The 13,990-nt window shown below is 38.0% G+C and overlaps 1 long non-coding RNA gene across 1 annotated transcript; it reads left to right on the plus strand.

The window, feature by feature from the left end:
- The first annotated feature begins 620 nt into the window (after positions 1-620).
- LOC124328581 lies at positions 621-3,691 on the plus strand. Its single transcript, XR_006916327.1, has 2 exons — positions 621-3,327; positions 3,409-3,691. It is a non-coding gene; the product is annotated as an uncharacterized LOC124328581 (long non-coding RNA).
- The last annotated feature ends 10,299 nt before the right edge of the window (positions 3,692-13,990 follow it).

Below are 13,990 nucleotides of genomic sequence, written 5' to 3' on the forward strand. Positions count from 1 at the left end.
TTTCCTCCCCTTTTTAATAGTTCTGGAAGATCATCCTCGATCCAACCTTGCTTAGTCGCCGATGAAGAACCCAGCACGAGAGTCGCAGTACTTTCATGCTGCTGGCAGCCATACATGAAATATTATAGATTCAGGGAAGAAAGTGACCCCCTTTTGATGATTTCGTCCGGTAAATTTATTTGCATCATACATCGGGAGAAGCAACACTGGCCTGTGATCTAGGCTAGTTTTTACGACCACATCAAGATGAGTGGTGGTGGTGTAGTCCAAGAATGTTTCAGGATCAGCGACTCTTTGAAAATAAAACGTCGTAAAGCAGGCGTAACAATATATTTTGTAGCGTCATGAAAAACTTAAAAAGTAAAATACTGCATTGTTCTTGCAACTCAAGTTTAAACAAATAAAAATTCTTTCTCTATATGAACAAAAGTAAACTATCGCATTGTTTAGCTCTTTTTAATACATATAAGAACACTGGTAAAGAGGGGTTCCTCTATACCTCTAATGAGAACTCTTTACTCAACCATTCGTAAGAATCAACTTGGAAGTTGGAATTATTGAAGTTTGCAGACGAAATATACAGCATTGCCAGTTATCATTTGTCTGTAGGGGAATTGTAACGGTTGCTTAACCGTTCACTTAGCGACAGCCTCGACACACTCCTTAATAGGTAGTAGCTGGCAACCCGCACGCCAGATGCACGTGATCAACACATATCTGGATCGTCTGGAAACTGACCTCCAGTCTGTGCCCGCAAGGCACAGCCACGTCAGCAACCCACCACTACTTAAGCGGAGCCCACCTGAGACTCCGGAGAGACTATACGATGTACACTGTTACTGTATGTAACATCTAGACCTGTGTCTCGTCAATACAAGCTGTTCTCCCATACTTTGAGTTCGTCCATTTACTCATTGTAACTACCTGTTACATTTGGTGAACGTGCCTGCGCGAAGCTGACATCTTCAACATCTTTCAGCCCGAACCTTCCACCATGTCTTCCAGACCTTGCCATACGATACAACAATATCTTCAAGATTATCTACATATCATCACACTCATCACTACCATCTACGATACACTCAAACTTTATCACCAAAAACAGTAAAATTTTAAAACATACCTTGAGTATTCAAAATTCAACATGTTGACAGCTGTATTTCAAGTCCTCAAATCAACGCTCAACCACAAAACTGATTTTGAAGTAATTTTCATATGTACTGAAAATTCACCAAATGATTCAAACTGGTTATTGAAGACCAAATCATTCGATCCACCAATATTTTAAATAACAAATCAAATTTCTAAAAATATTCCATCTTCGTAGTATATAAATGTAGATTCAACACCCCAACCCTTAACTAACCTTCTAATGCATCCTTTCCATTTTTTCACACAAATTTTTATTTTATACTTTACTACTGTCATTGAATTCTCTCATTTTTCCGACCCAATCGACCATCTTGTTTGAACTAACAAAGAAAACGCCACATATTGCGTTCTAACTTACCATTCCGTACGTCTTCCTGTATGGACGAAACAAATCAAGACAGACAATTCCACACTTCATCAAGAAGAAACAGCAGCAAATTAAGAATGTTATAACTCAGCACATTTATTTCACATTTTTCACCTGGAGAATGTTTTTACCCTTCTACAACAGGCCTATGTGTAAATATTAAAATGCCGATAAGTATCGTTTCTCAAAGGAAGAAGTGGGATTTTTAGGACATATCGTATCCTAAGGAGGAATCGAAGTTATTTAATCCGTAACCAACTACAGAAGATATTTACAAATTCACCAACAAGACCCATGGTTCCCAGCTTACAAAAAGCAAAGTACCATGGACACGGGGAACTGAGGAGCAGACGTGCTACGATGGCTACTGCCGTCACCTTAGGAAAACCAGGGCGCCCATGAGGAATCTGTTATTGATTCATGAGGAATCTGTTATTGATTCATGAGAACATTCTGTTGCGTATGCCTCTATAAACACATGACCAAGTAAACTAGAACTGAGTGGACCCCTACTCAGCAACTAGATATATTTTGCAAGGAAATCTACATGGACGGCATGGCGCAAAGAAAGGAACTTGTCGACAGTGAGCAAGTCAGTAGTCCCGGTGAAACTACATAAGAGATACTTCTGTTTGTTGTCCAAGCATGTACGCATATTGCAAACTGTTAATTTATGCTGAACAAACGCCATAACAAACGTGCACAGCCCTACTGCCATCCATACCGATTGACAAACATTTTTTTGACGGTTGGAAATATTTAGCAGCAAGAGCCCCGTTTTAAAACGCCTACTTGAAAATGGATGTATCTTGATGGATATAGAGTATGCGACACACTGTATTCGCTATTCAACAAAAAAATGTATCGGCCTAATCTTCAAAACAAAAGTTCACTGGCAAATAACACTGAACTAAGACGGTTTGACTGACAACATGATCGACTATCGAGATACACATTTTTTCAAACTTCAGTAATGACAGAAACGAGCTAAATCAAGCCATTTAAGCAATTACATGCCACCACCCACTATAAGACCACCGGATTATAATACTTCTGATGTATGTGTACAACTAACCCTATTATCACGAGACGGAATGTGATACTATTAATGGGGTAAACAACTAAATTTCGTAGAGTCAACGTCCACAAAACTTTACATTCCAGTACAAGAATTTAACCTTTCTTTCTTCTCAAGGCTTTACGACCTTAGAACAAAAAAATGATGAAGGCCTCTTGTGAGGATTGTTAGTGATTGCCAACTAAACTTGTCCTCATAAAACCATGGTATGAGACAATTTATTAGCAAAAACAAAAAAAAATACGCGATTGCACAAGCAAAACTGAACCACTATTACAATCGTTTACTGAAGAATTACTCTTCGAGTAACACGACGCCGTGCTTCTTAAAGTCTACATGTGCAGATCGGAAAATGAACTTGAGGTAAACGCTCATAGTAATTGAAAATTTTCCGATCCCAAATTATTGATGTATCAAATTGACGAAGACTACGAAATGTTGCAGTACACTGAAATCTCCTCAACCAAAGGAACCTTATTGTAAACCGAATCTCACTAATAGATGCAAAATTAACAAAGGAGTTAAACGAACGATCCATTCAAAAGATATATCAGAAAGTGAAACTGGACTTGAAAAAACTTTCTAAAATCCCCGAGGCTACAACAGTAAAGAAGCCTACGAAAAGGAAATCGTCTGTTCAAAGAATTCAAAATACGGATTCGTCTTTTTCAAATAAGGGAGGAATGAGAGTAGACTTCTCCGCTATTAACAAATTCACATACTAACTTTGGTAAAGGTTAATAAGGTTTTCATTAAGAGTAATTAACATTATTCTTTAACTAACACGAAATATTCATTTCCTTCAAATAAGGGAGGAATGTAACGGTTGCTTAACCGTTCACTTAGCGACAGCCTCGACACACTCCTTAATAGGTAGTAGCTGGCAACCCGCACGCCAGATGCACGTGATCAACACATATCTGGATCGTCTGGAAACTGACCTCCAGTCTGTGCCCGCAAGGCACAGCCACGTCAGCAACCCACCACTACTTAAGCGGAGCCCACCTGAGACTCCGGAGAGACTATACGATGTACACTGTTACTGTATGTAACATCTAGACCTGTGTCTCGTCAATACAAGCTGTTCTCCCATACTTTGAGTTCGTCCATTTACTCATTGTAACTACCTGTTACAGAATCTTGGAATGAAAAAAAAGTAAACAAAGGCTAGATGAGCAGCTAGGGCTGTGGCCCGGTTCATGTTTTAAGCCCGTTTTCGACCCGAAATAAAGCAAGCGAAAATCTTCACGGCTTTTCACCTTTGTACATCTATATCCTTAACAAGCACTTTGTTTTGCTACGAAAACAAAAGCGATCACGAGGGGTAAGGTAAACACAGGAGAAAACCCGCGAAGATTTCCGCTTGCTTTATTTCCATAACCCGTTTAGCCCGAAATGTGAACCGGGTCACAACAGCAGCATACTAAGCGGTGTGTTAATCACTAATAAATCGCTCGGGAACATATGAAAAAAGGACCTAGAATATCCCGAGAAACTAACAAATAACCATCCCTCTGGAAAACAAATAGATAATTCTAATTAAATAAGTCTACTAGCTTTCGATTGAAACCAAGAGGGATTTTTATGTGCTTAATGTATTTGCTATACGGTGTTAAAAATTTCCCATTTCCCCAGTAGCACTGTATTAAAAACGGAAACAAATTTTAGCAAGTGAAAAAATTAGTCTTACGTTTTATTTTTTAAACATATTAAATGTTTTCATAATTACACTAAAAAATTATACATGTAAATAAAACAAAATGCCACAATTGCATATTTTTAACAAAGAGTCCACGATTCAATCAGACCAAACCTTGTCAGGTTTGGGAGTTCTTTAGTTTGCGGAAATTGGGACTAAGTATCGAAACGAATCGCAATTTATACCATTTTATTTGAAATTCATCGAGAAATGGAGTGGTGCAATTGGCAACTTCGTAGCTATGTTAGTTTTTTAGATATGAATTAATAAAATTAAAAAAAAATTATCAGGGAGAATCAACTTAACGCCCCCCCCCCCCCAAGGAAAACAAATTAATGATTCAAATAAAAAAATTTCATTGCGTACGACCTTCCCCTAGCGGAAAGCTCCATTGCCCATGGGGGGAATTGAGGAGGGAAACGGGACCAGGTCTTTTCTCTTTAGATCGTAGTAGTCTGTACGCATATATTCCTTTTCTCTCGTGGTCACACAAATGCATTGTTGCTTCAACCAGTAAATAGAAGAGGGTGTGGGCGGAAAACTGCAATAGGTTACAGTCTAATTGAACTCAGACATCACGTCAATGGCCTGTCTTTTCAGTGCCAAAATCTTGTTAGGAAAGTTGCTAGATAGACAAACTAAGACTAGTAACAAGTACACTTTTTACAAAAGCTAAAGACTACAATTCAGATACTCGTACTGATTACAAATGTCTTAAGCCCAAGCGGGCAAATAAAGTTTTTTTTTTTTTTTTTTTTTTTTAAACTCTGGAGCTCCTCCTAGTACAAGTTACCGAGAAACTTGGGTAACACGGATACGATGCGTTCAGCTTTTCCGCCGTCCACTCATTCCTAGAATGATTTGCAATCGACTCTTTTTCATATATTCATCGTCAGAATTCGATAAAAAACACTTTCGTTCCCTTTTATCCGATCGATTTTCACATCAAACGTTAATGACCGATTATTCACACATGACTATGTTATAAGTAACAATACAGTTACGACCGAGTCCAAGTTACAAAGAAACAAACACGACAAACTATAGCAACACACACTGAATAGGCCTACATCAAATAAAAAAGTAAATTTCGAAGGGTCCTCAATTCCAATTTTAAAAAAATAAATAAAAAAAATGTCTTGCATACGACAGACCAGTGTCTTCAAGTTGTGACGCGAGTCAATGCCCATTCACATCGCAAAAGAGAATGTCGGACAACACTTAAAGGAAGCCTTTTCCAAATTTTGGCAGTCAGACAAAACAAAAAATGAAATAAAAACATAGAAAATAAACTTCTGACATCCACAACACAGTACTTGTCAGGAAGGCTAAAAAGCATTTCACAAAAACATACCACAACGGTAAACTTAAAGTGTCTTTCGTTTCTGCTTCCAAGTACACGTCCACTGCGACATGAGTGCCGACTGGTTTACAGTTCATACCTAAATATCGAAAGAAAAGTCTCTTTAGAAACTTGCAGGGTAAACCACCATCGTTGTTGTCGTCTGTCGTGACAACGTGTTCACCAGCGTTATGAGTGGGATCCACCGCTGGAAATTTCAACAGGTCGTGCACTTACAAATAGTTTGTATTGTAGTTTTTGTACAAAAGTTGATGGCTTCCTCACAGTTTGACCCCGAGTTCACGGCAAAATATTATGCACTGGGAAAGGTATTAAGCTCCCTTCTCCTTTCGGATGCAGTGAAACGGTATCGGGGGATCAGTCACCTTCAACACTTGCGGCAACACTACAAAGTTCTTCTGACTGCCATACATAAGGTGAAATAAAAGAAGAAAAAAAATTACGTCATTAGCATCGATTGTTAACGTTTTTTATCACGACCAACTGTACTGTTCTGGATAAAGCTACCAAGCTAGTTTACAAGCTGTTTTCCGTAGCGATCAGGGACACTAGTAAACCCCCACAAAACATGAAAACAAATTTAAATCCAAAATTAAAATGAACTGAAAAATTGGACAAAAGAAATGGAAAACGATGAAAAAAGACAACTCACATGAGCCAATATTTTATGATTACCTTCGTGCAGAAAATTTACGCTGGGCATGTTTAAGTGTTCGACTTGCCAGCTGGTGAAGCTCTGGGCTAGACAGTTAATGAGCTGAAATGCATTTATTCCCAGCATCGATTTGTTGGGATCCTTTAGATAGGGTTTGAAAGTCACTCTCAACTTTAGCAGGTTCCTCGATTTAGAAACAAAGGAATAAATGGAATGCTGAAACAAATTAAAATGAAGAGCTAAATTCAACGAAAAATGAGTACCCTACCAATCTGTACCGTCTGAGGGAAACAGGGTGGCATCTTTATTGACCAGGTACTCGGGAACCCGCTTGTACCTTCCCTTTTCATTAGCAACCTGGCCAAACAAATGACCCGTCATTTTCATACAGAAATAACTATTGGTACTGAAAGTGGACAAGCCAGTATTTGAGCAGTGACGACATTCCACATTTAGACATGAAGTCTTCAGTGTTATCAGTTGTAAACTTATTCGTTAATTTGTGTGATTACTTGCTTATTGGGAACTACTTTGGGCTTCAGGCAACCATATAATCTATCCCAAGTGTCTTGTTGTTGGGAAGTTGGGATGACGAGTATCTCCTTGTAGTGATGCGAATGTCTTTCAAAAGCGTCGCTCACGAGATTGCCGAAATTTTGAAATTCAGCCGACGTGGGACTATAAGTGACGAAGTTGTTCTCGCCTATAACTAGTCACACACTATAAAAAAAAGGAAAAACAGAATTTTTTCAACAACTCATTCAAACACGGAAAATATGAAAAAACAGTACTCACGAAGAATTTCTAGTCGGTCGTAATCGCTTTTACTTGTGGCTGGATTTCAACCAATCACGCCTACAGGGGCACTCTTTAAGTTGTGCCCATCCCTCATGCAGTGAATACACGACCACTAGGTAGGCACATTCTGCGATGGTTAAACGCTGTACAACCGCGGCAATTTTCACTCTTTCAGCTGTTGCACATGAACGACAAGCCAAGTAAATAAGTAACTGAAGGTGAATATAATCTGGGACAAATTGCCTAATAGTTAAATAAGATGTGAAATCATGAGCGCCTTTAGTCTCCGGCCTGGAGCTCGAAGGCTTGGTGGCGATGGTTTCACCGACATTTACATCAGCCACCACTATCGCATCCGACAATTACAGAGACAAAATCAGAGGTGAACACCGGATGATAAGAAAAAAAAAAATCTGACAGAAAGAGGACCGCATGGCAACAGTGCAACATCAACAGCGTCAGTGTCGGGGGAATTCGAGTATCTCTCTTTCTTTCTGTCCATAATCAAAATATTCTAACAAGGGTCACTTTCGTATTCGAGAAACGTGCATAATACAAAATCAGTTTCCTTTTTAAACACATCCCTATGTATATGAGTATATTATGTATAAGTATATATATATATGACATAAGTATATATGTCATCATTTATATATTGTTATAAATATATTTATTGTCGGGTATAACTTCAAGGCCTTGTGTTTGCAGAGTCCATTTCCGAGACAATTTTCTCCAACAACACCCACTTCGAACCTTCATATTGAAAATATTTGTTGGTACACAATGATACTAAAGGAATGCTGGATTGAATGCATTGTATCTTCTCTTGGGATAGCACACCGTAAAAAACACACATGTTATGATTTTCCCACTCCGGCGTTAAGTCCATAATTGTTATGCCAAGGCAATAAATAAAAATTGGAGAAAAATACTTTCCTATCAAGATAACTTAGGCAATCTTTAATTCTATCTAGAATTAATTGGTCCGATTACTCCGAGATCCACTAAACAAAGAGTCATAGACACCACTTTAAATCACAGGCGGTTTTTTAAAAAAGCTCAATAAAATTCGGATCATTTTAGGCCAGGGCTCACAAAATTCGTGTAATATAAAGGATTGGGCTACAACGAGTTTTGAAACAATCTGCAATTTGCAACATTTGTAACATTTGTTCTCCTGCCTTGCCTTTCATTTAGCCGTGAGATATGGGAAATGGTTTCTAAGCAGAGACACAAGCACTTTTTTGTACAGTACAAACACAATTAGAATGAAGCTATATTGAAAACCTATTTTAGATTTATGAAGTAATGAAAGATAGAGATATTGGTAAAAAGAGGTAAAAAGTCAGCTGAAAAATTAACTAATCCAAGAAGTTTAGGTAACTAGGTAACATCTTTAACGTCGTTTCACGCCAAGAATATAAAAATTCAAATCAATAAGAGAATTTACTACATAAAGATACACGAATCATAACATCAACTATACGTCAAAATCAGTATACAATAAATTGGGTAAATTGTCAGACCTGTTACTACAAAAAACTGCTAAAACTTAAAAATTGGCCATTAACATTTTCACTGTGAAAAATAATTGAAAAATAATGTACTGCGTTTTCTGTCGACATTTAACTAAAGTAAAAATTGGTAGTTTACTTTTGTAGAAAATCCCGTTGTTACGAGAGCTGGCCGGAAGGCGGCCCTAGAAAGAGACTGGACCTCTGAGCGGGAGAAGTGGAGCCGAGTTGAGTGGCGCTACTAACGACGATCCGTCGAACTAATTCTTTTCCATGCAGAGCAAAATTGGATTAAAACCAACATCTCTCTCAGAAACAACAACTTGATAACCACTCTGTGCGAAACAAGTGTCAACTGTCAAGTGTTTTAACCCCCCTTTTGTTCGTTCACTTTCGTTCACTCTCATTTGAATTATCGCCCTCTCATTATTCCATTAGATTTATCAAGTGTCAAGTTCCCATTCATAGTTTTGTGTACTGCATCAATATTCATCAATCACTCATACATCATACAAGTAAACTTCCCAGCGTGTCATTTATTCATTTAATTGGTGATTTACAATAACTTTTACATGAATCGCGAATACACCTTGAAATATAAATTTATATTATTCATCTATCAGTGAGAAAATAATGATCAAATTCATTGATCTCGATGACGTTGGCAACAGCACGTAAAGAACAACGATAAACATAAATGATTTTATTTCATTTTTCTCTGTTTGAAAAGCAGAAAAATAGGTTGTCATGAATAAAAAAGGGTGATGGTTAACACGGACATTGAGATGAAAAAAATTGTCACCTTCTGATCGTCAACTGCATTAATGTTTTGGCACTTGACAACCTATAAATTAAAGGTTTTCCTCAACTAAGATTTTTTTATTCAACTTAAATTTACTCTTTTTAGGAGTAATGTTTTTCCTAATTGTTCAAAGGAAGAGGCAGAATCAGGACAAAGAAAACAAGTTGATTGAAGGCTCTTAAAGCCGCATGAAAACTAGGGCATATTTGTGGATTTAATTGCAGAATGCAGGTAAAGAGTAAACGATGAAAGCAATTTTTATGGCGTAGTTTGCTTCTTTGGGATTGTGGATGGTGTCGAGTAGCTAGACGCTTAATTAATAATTACATGATTGTTCACATTTTCAAAAAGAACCACTGAATATCTCCTGATTTCCTTCATTTCATCTGAATGCAATCATCGCTAGAGTAACCACAATTTGAAAAACTTTATGCCTTTTTTGGGCTGGATTTCTGCCCAATTGTAAAGCTGGACTTGCTATGCGTGGACAACCTCTAGCTCCGTAAGCGTAAGAGAATTTTTTGCTGACGAAAACACTACTGAAGCTGTTGAATTGGCTTTCCATGCGAGGCTGTATCTACTGTATCCATTAAAAATTCCGGGAAGGTTTCAGTACCCAGACATGGCAATAACAAAAAATAAACCACAATAAAGTATCACATATTGTCAAATTGGGTTTGTACTTGTGTGTTTTTAATTGCTATAATGTTTGTAGGAGATGTTTTTTTTCAAAAATATATTACATCCCCATTCCACGAAACCTTTTTCCCGATTCTCCAACACATGAAAATGGCCTAGTCACCCTAACACTATCTAATTTAAATAATCAACATAAGAGACACACCAAAATTATCCACTATAAAAACATCGACAATATTTTCACAACCAAAACCAAATAATAAATAAAAATCTAATTCTAAACCAATTATAAAAATTTTATTCTTCCCCGTCGTTTTTGTCAGTCATTCCGTCTCTCTCCTCGTCCACCAATCCTCCTATCCGACCATCCAACCTCAATTAGGATTATTAATTCCGCTTCCTCTCTCGACTTCTTCCTGCTCCTCATGCGTCTGCACGTCTTCATACTCGTTTACGTCCTCTTCCTCGTTCGTTGTTTCTTCTAACCAAAGATCTGGCCTCCAGTAGGTCTTCTTCTTCCTGGTCTTCTCCCTTTCGTCTCCTTCTTCCTCATTTTCTACTGCCCGTACTAAATCTATTCCTCAACCGTGTTGCTCCTCTTCGTTCTCTTCCTCCTCGTTATTGTCCTCGGGAACTTCCGTTGCCAACACCCTTCTGCTTTTCCAATTGTCTTGTACCAACGATCTAATCCACAAAAGATCTCACTTTACCGCGTTGTTTGGCCTACAGCTACCTTAGTGTTTCTATACTTTCTGAATTTAAGGCTTACGGGCCAGCAAGGTCAAACTTACCAAGAACCTTGGACGTTGAGGACCACTTTTAACCTCTAAGGCTCAGTAATAAGTGACTTACTAACTATTAAAAAAAACAAAGTCATTTTTGACCTACTAAAACCTTCTGCAATATCTACCATGTAACGACCAAAAGAATATCTTCAATAAGATTAATGACCACTCCTCATAGGCCAAATGAACTTACCTCTGAGAATACTATTGACTTCCCTGATATACCCCCAAAATGATGACATCGTACAGGAAAGCTTGAGCTCTCGAGCTGTTGGGCAGCTCGAGAAGTCCTAGCTCACCTTGGTATTTCTGTAACTTTTGGGCCACTATTCCATTTACACATTCACCAGCAAAAGTGACAGGATTTAGACCATCTTTTGGTTGTCCAATCTCGACCGTCAACCAAGTTGATTCGATGATTGATGTCCATCTATTTACCGGAAAATTGGAACTCTTCGAAGAAACAGAAAATGCCGTACGGAGGCTGGGAAAAGCGAATGAGAGATGAAATTGGTGCCAAAACGGTGTCGCGCCTAGCAAACTCTGTGGACCCGTGGTCAACTAATAAAAGCTTGACTACGGGTCCATCTTCTTGAATAATCCTGACACGATTGTAAATATCTAAGAAAAATGACTATTTTAAATTAACAATAAAAATATTACCGATAAAAGATTTTGATAACTTACCAAAAGTTGCATCGTGTTTGACTCCGTAGTAGCCCAGCAGGCTTTGTTCTGTTGTATGATACAATTTGGGTGGGTTATCAAGTTTCGAATACGCTTCCTTCATCTCAGTACTCATTTCCTCAAGTCCAACAGAAAGTGGTTTTTCTGTGCCGACAAATTCAAATTGTCCAAAGAATTTCCCCGGATTTAATGCCTCGGAAACAAAAAGGACCTGCCTTTCTGGTAAGTTTAATGTTGGTAGCTGAAAACCATTTGTAATAAAAATATTAGAAATTATCATCATTAATTTAAATATTTAAAAAAAAACCTCATTAAGATGAGTTGTATACACTTGGACGGGCACGAACACGGTCACGGTCACGGGCTCGGGCAATGGGACAGCCTCACAACTTCTCGAGGTGCTGGGCAAGTCGAGAAGTTGTTGTAAAGTTATATTGGATGGGAATCCTTCTTCTGGAACTTCCCATGGTTGTCTGCAAGTAGGACATGGAAACTAAAAAAAAAATATAAAATTAGAATTGGAAATGTTTAATTATTTTATTTAATACCTTCACATTGCCGTTATCATTCGAAATTTCGATGAGTTTCAAAAGGCATACCCTGCAAAATGTATGCTGGCATGGTAGCTGTCTTGGGGATTTATACCACTCAAAACACACGCAGCATGTCAGCACTTCATCCAAGTAATCATTCATCTTGGAAGTAAAGATAAGGGAGACTCTAGAAAATTTTTGCCGTTAAAAAAAAGTAGGAAAAAAAATTACGTAACTGGCAAACTTGTCCCATATATGGACAATATGCTGTCAACTGCACCATACTATCAGCAATAAATTGAATACCGAGGCAATGACTTGCCCTTACCTGATGATATAGTAAAGCCATGCAAATATTTGAATTTTTTAAGACATTGCGATTAATCCCTTGATAGTCACCCACGGAAAAATGTCCTGTACTGCTTGCCAAACAGCTTTTACGAAATACCAAATTTTATAGAAAATATTGGGAAAAGAAAGTAAGGATCAAGACAAGACAAGGGTATTTTCAAAACCCTCAAGTTGAAACATGGGGAGATGGTGGCAAGCAAACATTTTTATACAGCATGGAAAAAGTTGTCTTTTCGATCCTATATAGGGTTTATATATACATATCTGCCTTTATCTCTGAATATTTCCTCTCTGTGTATCTAAGGCAGCTGCTTGTTAAAAGCAGACTTTGGTTTGTTAGTCGTATTTGGATGTAGCTGAAGCGCAAAAGAACACGACATCGTTGCAGCTTAGCGTGAAGAATTGCCTTGTTGATTGGGGAAAGGTGCGAAAACAAGAGATTCGATGCTCGGCATTAAAGTTGACTTCCTTGTTTTTCAACAACAACAAGACAGAAAATAGACTGGGAAGAAGAAGAGAGAGGGCGACGAGAACGATGCCGAAACACTAGACAATGGCAGATCAAAAGCCATCAAAGCAAACGGTATCTTTTACCTCATTGTGGCAACATATCCTTTGGTGCTATTATAAACTTTGATGAATCTAGCGTTCGGGGAGGAGTTTTTCAGGGCAAAAGTGCTACGCCATGCTGCGTCATTTTGACGTTTTTTCTCCCCTCTCTTCTCTCCAACTTGCCACATATCTCTCTCCACGCAGACGTCTAAGGAAGAAAAAAAGAGAGCGCCTTCTTTTGCTCTCATCTCTCCTTCTTGGCCTTCAAGTTTCGTTTTTTCTTTCTCTCTCCTGCCTCTGGTCTTGGACTCCATCGTGCAGACATTGTGTTGATAGTCTGACCCACATGTCATTCACGGTCCTTTTATTGATCAGTGAGCTATGTTGAAATCTTTTGATTTTGACTAAAAGAAAGTTTCTTGCTGTTACTTTGTTACACCATGCTGATATTGCATCTTGGTTGGTTATTGATCTTTGTTCACTAACCATAAAGTTAATAATGGTTTTAACATATGTTGGAATAGAAAATTAGTATTATAAACTAATTACCTCATGTGGCTAACTTCACTTCCATCCCCACTGTGAGTAAGATTGTCTTACTTGAGTAAGTCGTCCCACATGTCATTCACGGTCCTTTTATTGATCAGTGAGCTATGTTGAAATCTTTTGATTGTGACTAAAAGAATGTTTCTGGCTGTGACTTTGTTACACCATGCTGATATTGCATCTTGGTTGGTTATTGATCTTTGTTCACTAACCATAAAGTTAATAATGGTTTTAACATCTGTTGGAATAGAAAATTAGTATTATAAACTAATTATCTCATGTGGATAACTTCACTTCCATCCCCACTGTGAGTAAGATTGTCTTACTTGAGTAGCAACCAGCATTCATATTTTCTTTCCATAAATTTTTAACAAATAGCTAAAATGTCTCAGGGACAAATTTAACAACTTGTATTAGCTCACGGATTCGTGCACTGGGCCCATAAGCTTTTGAGACTCCCATGTGAAGT

This window comes from Daphnia pulicaria, chromosome 1 (assembly GCF_021234035.1).
Source record: "Daphnia pulicaria isolate SC F1-1A chromosome 1, SC_F0-13Bv2, whole genome shotgun sequence".
NCBI classification, from domain to species: Eukaryota; Metazoa; Arthropoda; class Branchiopoda; order Diplostraca; family Daphniidae; genus Daphnia; species Daphnia pulicaria.